This window comes from Poromitra crassiceps, assembly GCF_964638095.1.
Source record: "Poromitra crassiceps genome assembly, chromosome: 8".
NCBI lineage: Eukaryota > Metazoa > Chordata > Actinopteri > Beryciformes > Melamphaidae > Poromitra > Poromitra crassiceps.
The window spans coordinates 14,058,511-14,068,287 of record NC_139629.1 but is presented as its reverse complement, the minus strand read 5'-3'; the positions used below and the strand labels follow the sequence as shown (position 1 = coordinate 14,068,287).

At 43.4% G+C, this 9,777-nt stretch overlaps 1 protein-coding gene across 3 annotated transcripts in view; it reads right to left on the bottom strand.

Annotated features, from left to right (window-relative positions):
- Nucleotides 1-3,599, bottom strand: part of mef2ca (myocyte enhancer factor 2ca) — a 31,643-nt gene extending 28,044 nt beyond the window's left edge. For 2 of the 3 annotated variants that reach the window (XM_083641754.1, XM_083641757.1), the window contains exon 1: nt 3,474-3,599. The gene's annotated coding sequence lies outside the window, so the exon portion shown is untranslated. Of the gene's footprint in view, nt 1-2,711; nt 3,018-3,473 lie in introns of those variants that run through there. The other variant, XM_083641755.1, reaches the window with a different exon arrangement.
- Between the last annotated feature and the right edge of the window lie 6,178 nt (nt 3,600-9,777).

The following is a 9,777-nucleotide window of genomic DNA, read 5'->3' as shown; positions in this document are numbered from 1 at the left end:
TATAAACCCAGGTCATGATAGAGATGTGCTGGTGGTATAAACCCAGGTCATGATAGAGATGTGCTGGTGGTATAAACCCAGGTCATGATAGAGATGTGCTGGTGGTATAAACCCAGGTCATGATAGAGATGTGCTGGTGGCATAAACCCAGGTCATGATAGATGTGCTGGTGGTATAAACCAGGTCATGATAGAGATGTGCTGGTGGTATAAACCCAGGTCATGATAGATGTGCTGGTGGTATAAACCAGGTCATGATAGAGATGTGCTGGTGGTATAAACCCAGGTCATGATAGAGATGTGCTGGTGGTATAAACCCAGGTCATGATAGATGTGCTGGTGGTATAAACCCAGGTCATGATAGAGATGTGCTGGTGGTATAAACCAGGTCATGATAGATGTGCTGGTGGTATAAACCAGGTCATGATAGAGATGTGGTGGTGGTATAACCCAGGTCATGATAGAGATGTGCTGGTGGTATAAAACCCAGGTCATGATAGAGATGTGCTGGTGGTATAAACCCAGGTCATGATAGAGATGTGCTGGTGGTATAAACCCAGGTCATGATAGAGATGTGCTGGTGGTATAAACCCAGGTCATGATAGAGATGTGCTGGTGGTATAAACCCAGGTCATGATAGAGATGTGCTGGTGGTATAAACCCAGGTCATGATAGAGATGTGCTGGTGGTATAAACCCAGGTCATGATAGAGATGTGCTGGTGGCATAAACCCAGGTCATGATAGATGTGCTGGTGGTATAAACCCAGGTCATGATAGAGATGTGCTGGTGGTATAAACCAGGTCATGATAGAGATGTGCTGGTGGTATAAACCCAGGTCATGATAGATGTGCTGGTGGTATAAACCCAGGTCATGATAGAGATGTGCTGGTGGTATAAACCCAGGTCATGATAGAGATGTGCTGGTGGTATAAACCCAGGTCATGATAGAGATGTGCTGGTGGTATAAACCCAGGTCATGATAGATGTGCTGGTGGTATAAACCCAGGTCATGATAGAGATGTGCTGGTGGTATAAACCAGGTCATGATAGAGATGTGCTGGTGGTATAAACCCAGGTCATGATAGAGATGTGCTGGTGGTATAAACCCAGGTCATGATAGAGATGTGCTGGTGGTATAAACCCAGGTCATGATAGAGATGTGCTGGTGGTATAAACCCAGGTCATGATAGAGATGTGCTGGTGGTATAAACCAGGTCATGATAGAGATGTGCTGGTGGTATAAACCCAGGTCATGATAGAGATGTGCTGGTGGTATAAACCAGGTCATGATAGAGATGTGCTGGTGGTATAAACCCAGGTCATGATAGAGATGTGCTGGTGGTATAAACCAGGTCATGATAGAGATGTGCTGGTGGTATAAACCCAGGTCATGATAGAGATGTGCTTGTGGTATAAACCCAGGTCATGATAGAGATGTGCTGGTGGTATAAACCCAGGTCATGATAGAGATGTGCTGGTGGTATAAACCAGGTCATGATAGAGATGTGCTGGTGGTATAAACCAGGTCATGATAGAGATGTGCTGGTGGTATAAACCAGGTCATGATAGAGATGTGCTGGTGGTATAATAACCCAGGTCATGATAGAGAGATTTGCTGGTGGTACTGTATACTAGCCATGAAGGGGATGAATGATGCGAGACAAATGGGAGAGCAACGTGACAAAATATCATTAAAGCATACATCCAAGCATACAATGAGAGGCACATATGAGAGCCAGGCCAAACTGGTCTAGTCTAGGGTCTGGGTAACCTGATCTAATAGATGTGGCTTGGTTAGGGATACCCCTCTATATCTAGTGCGTGAGTCACTTCATGGCACAAAGGGAGTGCACCACATGCTCAACATAAGTGGCTGATATCACACTTGCATTTGCAATGTCTCCATATCTGTAAAGAGTGAAGTTTAGCCTAGTCCCTTTCTCTTCATCACAAAGCTGTATGAGGAGCTGGCACCAAGTGTGTTCAAAGTCAACTGAACTGAAGCAGAGTTGAAACAGGCAATCCTGACTTTCCCTGATTGGACACCACTCCACTTCTGTCACAGTGTGGTGAATCTCACCTTTTTTTCATAATCAAGGATCCCAATTGAGTCCACATCAGAGCCACAGACCCCCATACGGACAGTCCACCAATTGAGATGTTGTCTCTCAGACCCAAATCAGAGAATATTTGTAGCTATAATGTTAGATATGATTTTGTCCAGAAATTCCATGACTGTATAGAGCGATAACAGAAACTATGATCAAAACAGTTGTGCTAACTCCTTGTAAACTCATCGATTTGCTGGGGACCACCTCAAGGACCCGTGGTGGTCCCCGGACCCCATGTTGAGAACCATTGACATATAGGGCAGAACATCTAAGATAAGGATAACCAATTTTGTCTTCTTCTTTTCAAATATCACATAGCTTTGAAAACCAGATTTTTCACAACTCAAAGTCAAAAATATGACCAAAAGGACAATTTTGTGCGATTTTGAATAGGACACCATGTTAAAAAGCAGACTGACAGGTCTTCTGCTATTTTGACAGCATGTGCGGGGTCACAATCCAAAACATATTATAATATAACTGCCATCAATAACAACTGTCTTCGCAATAAAAGGGGTTTCCCCGCTTTATAACATAACTCGCCTGCTTCACGGACGGTCCACCCTGCGCACATGAGTCTATACGGGCTATTCTCTTACCAAGTCCCGCTGAAGAAAACTTCCAGAGCAACACATCGGTACTCTCACTCCTCGTGTGGCATTACGGCCTGACAGCTGATCTCTCCCCGGGCTGTGCTCGCCAGTCTGCCCGGGCTGAAATGGGATTGGTCCCGCTCGTCAAAACACGCACAAAACGCGTTAAAAATGAAGAGTCCAGTCTGAGCTACCCAATAGCCTTCAACAAGCAGACCGAGAAAACAAGATCAACGTGTTGGATGTCTCGGTCAGGTCTGGAAAGAAATAGAGTCCAGGGAGAGAGAGAGAGAGTGAGTGTGAGAGAGAGAGAGAGAGAGAGAGAGAGAGAGAGCCAGCTGTCCCTGCTCTTCCTTCTGCCCGTGTGATTGTGACGAGTGAGCGGAGGACCAGAGAGGCTGGCCGCCCCGGCCCGCCCGCCCGCCGGGGAGGGCTGTCCCCCGTCCCGGTCCCGCTCGGGTTTGTTTCCCGTTTAGTTTCTCAGTCCTCCTCACTCCATGCCCCGCTGCACCACCACACACACACACACACACACACACACACACACACACACACACACACACACACACACACACACACACACACACACACACACACACACACACACACACACACACACACACACACACACACACACACACACACACACACACACACACACACACACACACACACACACACACACACACACACACACACACACACACGGTGTTTTTAATAAGTCAACAGCATGTTGTTGTTGTTGTTGGTAAGCTAATATAGACTTACCTCACACTCAGTCTATAGTATAGCGTGTATCCTTGATCAAACTTCAACTTGAATTCCTCTGTTTTGCAGCTTTGTTGTCCTCCGTCCAGCGGTGCAGTCCACCCGTGTGATTCCCCTTGGTTGTCATCAAGCTAAGCACCTGGCAATCAGGAGGCGGTATCATCATCATTGACACACGCACGCAGACACACGCACGCACACGCAGAGAGAGAGAGAGAGAGAGAGAGAGAGAGAGAGAGAGAGAGAGAGAGAGAGAGAGAGAGAGAGAGAGAGAGAACTTATCTTAATGATCGCAGGGCAGGCTATGCTACCATTATACCATGTGGACAAAGAACACACACATTTGTGTTTGTCACTGCAGAGAGAGCCCAATAAATGTAATAGCCTATAATGGTAAATTCTAACAGTTAGTTAATGCTTAATACGCAATAATAAGCATTAGTTGATGATTGAATGATGATTAGTTCATGTTTATTAATTCTAACCCTAACCATTAACTAATCATAACCCTCCCTTTAACCAAAAACCATAAACTATCAAATTAATACCTTATTTAACATAAACACGTTAGTAAATTATTACTAGACACATTAAGTTAACTGTTAATTATTAACCCTTAATGAATAACCCTTATTATAAAGTGTTACCATAATACACTAATAATGATCATCCTTTGTGCTCAAGGTCCACTGCTGCCTTGCAATGGAGACTGTTGGAAGTGCATCTATTTACTGAATCTGATACAGGAGTTATGTCATTTAGGCTACTTCATACGTCATACTATCGCAATTGCTTCAGTAGATTCCAATGAAACGGAGCGTGGGCATGTGTGTGTGTGTGTGTGTGTGTGTGTGTGTGTGTGTGTGTGTGTGTGTGTGCGTGTGTGTGTGTGTGTGCGTGTGTGTGTGTGTGTGTGTGTGTGTGTGTGTGTGTGTGTGTGTGTGTGTGTGTGTGTGTGGCATGAGAGACAGACAGACAAAAGGAAGAAAAGGAAGTAGTACAAGTAGACTAAACATGACTTGAGAAATCACTGCATGTTTCCCACTGGAATAACTAGTGTTCAGAGCCTTAGAACTGTGATCTATGAAGGAGTATGTACATGTAGGAAATATGAAGAATTCCAAATACTATGTCAATTTTAAGATATTGAGGATTCAGTGCGTCATTGTGCCAAACAAGGGTTTTAAGTTATACTTCCCTCGAGGCGCAATTTGAGCAGGGTATTCTAGTAGAAGTCACCTTTTCAAATGGTGGATTTTGGAACAAAGCTACTCACGTGAGTACTTTTGTGATGCTTAAACTCTTATTTCTCTGATGGACCAGAGGCATGGAGTCATAATTTAACAGTTATGTGCATCTCACGTATAGCAGACAGACAGGTGACACAGCACTCCCAAACCCACATCCTGTACAATGACACAACATGCATGGTTCTCCTCTTGTGTAAAGCTATAAGAAATCCCTCAATCCATGAACAAACAATTTCTAAACTATGAAAAAGCATTCTTATTTTATGATTCCACTTTTGTGTTATTACAAAGAGTTCATAACAAAAATCTGTATGTCAGTGGTGGTACACCTAAATCGACAACTCTACTCTGTTCAGTCTATTCTCCTCTATTCACATGTGATCATCACTAGGTTATTAGTACATGATTATCTTGCATGGTAAAAATCTATTTGCATTTGGCAAAATTAGTGAAAGAAAACGAATAAACAGACAGCAAAGTGACATTTGCACACATAGCATAATGTAATCTGTAATTTTCACTCATGCCAAAAGACAAGACTAAACTGTTGTGAGAAAACATCAACTCTTAAGCTGCTCTTTGTGTACCAAGCCTTTAATTACTGTTTTGTTGCACATTTACATTTGATGAGAGCATTGGGTCTTTGCCATTGTAAAATGCAAAATTGTCAATTTACCTTATCATTTGTCAACAGCAACTGTATTATAAGAATATATTGGTCACAAAATAATAACGGTATCTATATGGTGCGACAAGTGAGTGTGTTGTTTGCCATGCTAATGTCAGTTGTAATTACACACGATGGCAAACAGAATGGTCTTATAGAGAGCCAAAGTGGAACGTCACTTCCTGCTTCAGCACTGTACCAGAGATTGTCATGCGCCATTTATTTTCCCATAGACATTTCGTAAAATGCTTATAAAAATAGTTTTACTTGTTCAAACCAAACGGTACAGATATATTTAGAAACAGGAGAGATCGCATAACATTTCACTCGGACCAAAACGTAAAAAAAAAAAAAAAAAAGCATTTACAGAAAAAAAATGTGGATGTGGTTTTTCTAAGTTTTGGTCCGAGTGAAATGTTCTATGGTCTCTCCCGATTCTAAATATAGCTGAACCGTTTGGTTTGACCAAGTAAAACTATTTTTATAAGCATTTTACGAAACGTCTATGGGAAAATGAATTGCGGAAGAAAATCTCTGGTACAGTGCTGAAGCAGGAAGTGACGTTCACTTTGCCTCTCTATAGTTCCTGATGACAACTTCAGTGTCATTTCATGATATTTGAACCATTAAAGGCTGCGGCAAAGCTCAATGGAAATGCTAAATACATTGTCGGCCCCTTGTTGTCAGCTTGTCAAACACACTGATTTGGACAGTTTTATAAGAACAATAAAAAAAACTCATAGCTGATTGCTGTTTTTCAACTCTTTAGTCGACTGGGTTTCGACTACTGTGTGAGTGTCTCTGATTGATTCCTGCAGCTGTGGTCCAATCCCTCAGCTTGAGAATGTGTCGGCAGAGGACAGGGTTTAGCATAGCACAGCCCCTCTGCCAGCAGAGGACAGGGTTTAGCATAGCACAGCCCCTCTGTCAGCAGAGGACAGGGTTTAGCATAGCACAGCCCCTCTGCCAGCAGAGGACAGGGTTTAGCATAGCACAGCCCCTCTGCCAGCAGAGGACAGGGTTTAGCATAGCACACAACCCCTCTGCCAGCAGAGGACAGGGTTTAGCATAGCACACAACCATTCTGTCAGCAGAGGACAGGGTTTAGCATAGCACAGCCCCTCTGTCAGCAGAGGACAGGGTTTAGCATAGCACAGCCCCTCTGCCAGCAGAGGACAGGGTTTAGCATAGCACACAACCCCTCTGTCAGCAGAGGACAGGGTTTAGCATAGCACAGCCCCTCTGTCAGCAGAGGACAGGGTTTAGCATAGCACAGCCCCTCTGCCAGCAGAGGACAGGGTTTAGCATAGCACAGCCCCTCTGTCAGCAGAGGACAGGGTTTAGCATAGCACACAACCCCTCTGCCAGCAGAGGACAGGGTTTAGCATAGCACACAACCCCTCTGCCAACCACCCACACAGAGGTGAGTGAGACCAGAGAGCTGCACTGGGGGACGTCACCGAGAAGTAGCCTTGATTTTTTTTTATCTTTAATACTTAAACAACCAGTGTTGCGGGTAACTCATTACAAAAGTAACATATTACGTGTAATAATATATTTATAATGTACTTTTAGCAGTAACTCAGTAATATCTTATTTACCAATAGGATTTCAGTAATATTATGCCAGTTACTTTGTCAAGTAACACAAGTTACAAATTGAGTTAAACTTTTTTTTTTAAATCAAAGCATATAAATAAAGATACAATCATTTCCTAATCAAATTGTGTCTTTATGCAAATAACCAATAGCCTATAGATGACAATAACAAAGGACCAGGATAACATTTAGAATCTTGGGACGGTTCACACTGACTTCAAGACAATTTAAATTATTTTTGGGGATGGTTCCGGGGCGGCGATGTCATTCTGCTACTGCAGTTATTTTGGTGAAAGTAATGCAAAAGTAGTGTAATAAGTAACAAGTTACTCTATTGTAGACAGACAGTAATATTGTAAAGCAGCTTATTTATTTGAAATGAAAGTAACTAGTAATATGTAGTATATTACATTTTGAAAGTAACTTGCCCAACACTGTCAACAACAAGGTCCTTTCACCTTCCCCTGTCGTCCATGTAGTCTGCCTATCGCTCCATTCACATGTATTTATCATTTCAATCACTATGCTGAAATCATGACAACTCTCCAGCATGATTGTTCTCCTACATTTCACATTATGTCCAAGCTTCAAGAAAAGTCATGTAAAGATTGAATGTGCTCATGCCAGCAGCATCCATCCTCATGTGGGATGCACGCTGATATCAGTGATATCAGCGGGTCATATCGGCCGATAACGGCTCTAAAATGAAATATCAGCATCAGCATGAAACAAACGGTGCCGATGTGACAGGCTTATTAAAGAACGCTTTAATTATGCTCAAATGCTCGGTGCTTGACTAAATGCTTAAAGGAACACTCCGCCCATTTTCAACCAGCTTTGTATCATTAGAACATCAGTAGTATATCAGAAAACTGTAAACTGTTTTGAAGTCTGTCATTTAATTTGACAGTTACTGGTCCACACTAACTCAAATTAATAACTCATTAACTCAAATCAACTCTCAATAACTGTCAAACTATTCATCATTCATCTAGTTTGACAGTTATTAAGAGTTGATTTGAGTTAATGAGTTATTAATTTGACTTAGTGTGGAGCAGTGATGTCACTGGTCCACACTTTAACACTCAATAACTGTCAAATTAAATGACAGACTTCAAAACCGTTTACAGTTTTCTGATATACTACTGATGTTCTAATGATACAAAGCTGGTTGAAAATGGGCGGAGTGTTCCTTTAACTAAACACTTAAGTTTTGTTTGAAAGAAAATGTTATAGGCTATAAATCAAAATATGGCATGTTTTACATAACCTACGTTCACGTAGTTTATTTTGCCCAGTGAATGTGTCCATTTTGAAAAGCATTGTATTGATGTCTGCATCTGCCAGTGGGCCGTCATGATAAGAGTAGACATAATAATGTGTTAATTTCACTACAGGAGAGACTTGATGTTCTCTGAAATTAGGTGGGGGAAAAATGCACGCAAATATCGGCAGATGGGATATCGGCAACAACAACAAAATCCAATATCGTGCATGATCCCTACACTCATGCACAACACTCCTGCTTGTTCAGTCCACCGCACTCACCAGTGCTTGTTCTGTCTTCACCTGGAAGGTTAGCCAGCAGCTCCAGCTGTGGGTCGGGGCCCAGTCAATCCCTTGTATCAAACAAGAACGGACCAAAAAAACGAGCAAAACCGGGTCTAAAGCCAGACCAGCTGGCTTAGAGGAGGAAACCCAAACCTGGGCTGTGCTTGGACCTGAGTTCAGTTCCACACTGAGGAGGAGAGCTAGGCTACCCTCATCAGCCCTCATTAGACCACCTCCCCCCAAACACACACACACACACACACACACTCTTCTCTCTCTCTCTCTCTCTTACGCTCACAATCATACACTCATACCCTGTGACCTCTTGTGTCCGGGCTGGCTGGCAGAGTGCATGTCTGTGGAAAGAGCCTATATGGTCACCTGTCGTTGTCACTCGCGGTATATTTAGCTCAGAGGTGTCGATGATGCTGCCTGTGCTGGAGTGTGTGTGACTGTGTGTGTATGTGCCAGTGCTGGAGTGTGTGAGGGAGAGAGAGAGAGAGGGAGAGAGGGAGAGAGAGAGACAGAGAGGGAGAGAGAGAGATAGGTGTTGATGACACTCAGGGCCTCCATGGGCCTTGGTGTAAGAGCCCAGGATTACTGCTCCAAAGATCTGTGGCTCTACACATTACAGAGAGAGAGAGAGATCAAAACCTGCAACATGTCCTAGATATCAGCACACTGTGCATCTGCTGGGCCGAGGATTACCTCCACCTGTGCCCTCCTGTCAGCTCCTCGCATGTAGGAAGGAAAGGAGACCCAACAACAGTCTTGGTTGGGTTTGGTGATATATGAATCCATAGCATGTCTTCAAGACCGTGTAGGAACCAGCCCGTCCTCCTCACAAGGAAAACGATGATCGGTCGATTTTCAAGGTGGTGAAAACGAGCGATGTTTAGTTGTTTACCAATGCGACCTCTTGTCGCGTACGCCAGAGTCGGGAGCTGGAAATCAGGACGTAGACCTCCGGCGGTCTTTCACGTAACGACAGTCCATGTGTTACGTTTGAACCATAACCTAAACCATAACCCGAACCTTAACCAAGTTGTTTTAGTTGCCTAAACATAACCGACGTGTTGTTTTCAAATTAAGAGGTGTATCGCCTGCACGCACCTTTTCACTCAGAGGCGTCATGCCCATAGAATCTGAGGGGGCAAGCAACTGCCCCCACAGAGGTTTTTTTTGGGGGGGTGGGGGGGAGGGATGTTTTTTGTTTTCAAAATTCATGGCATGGCGGT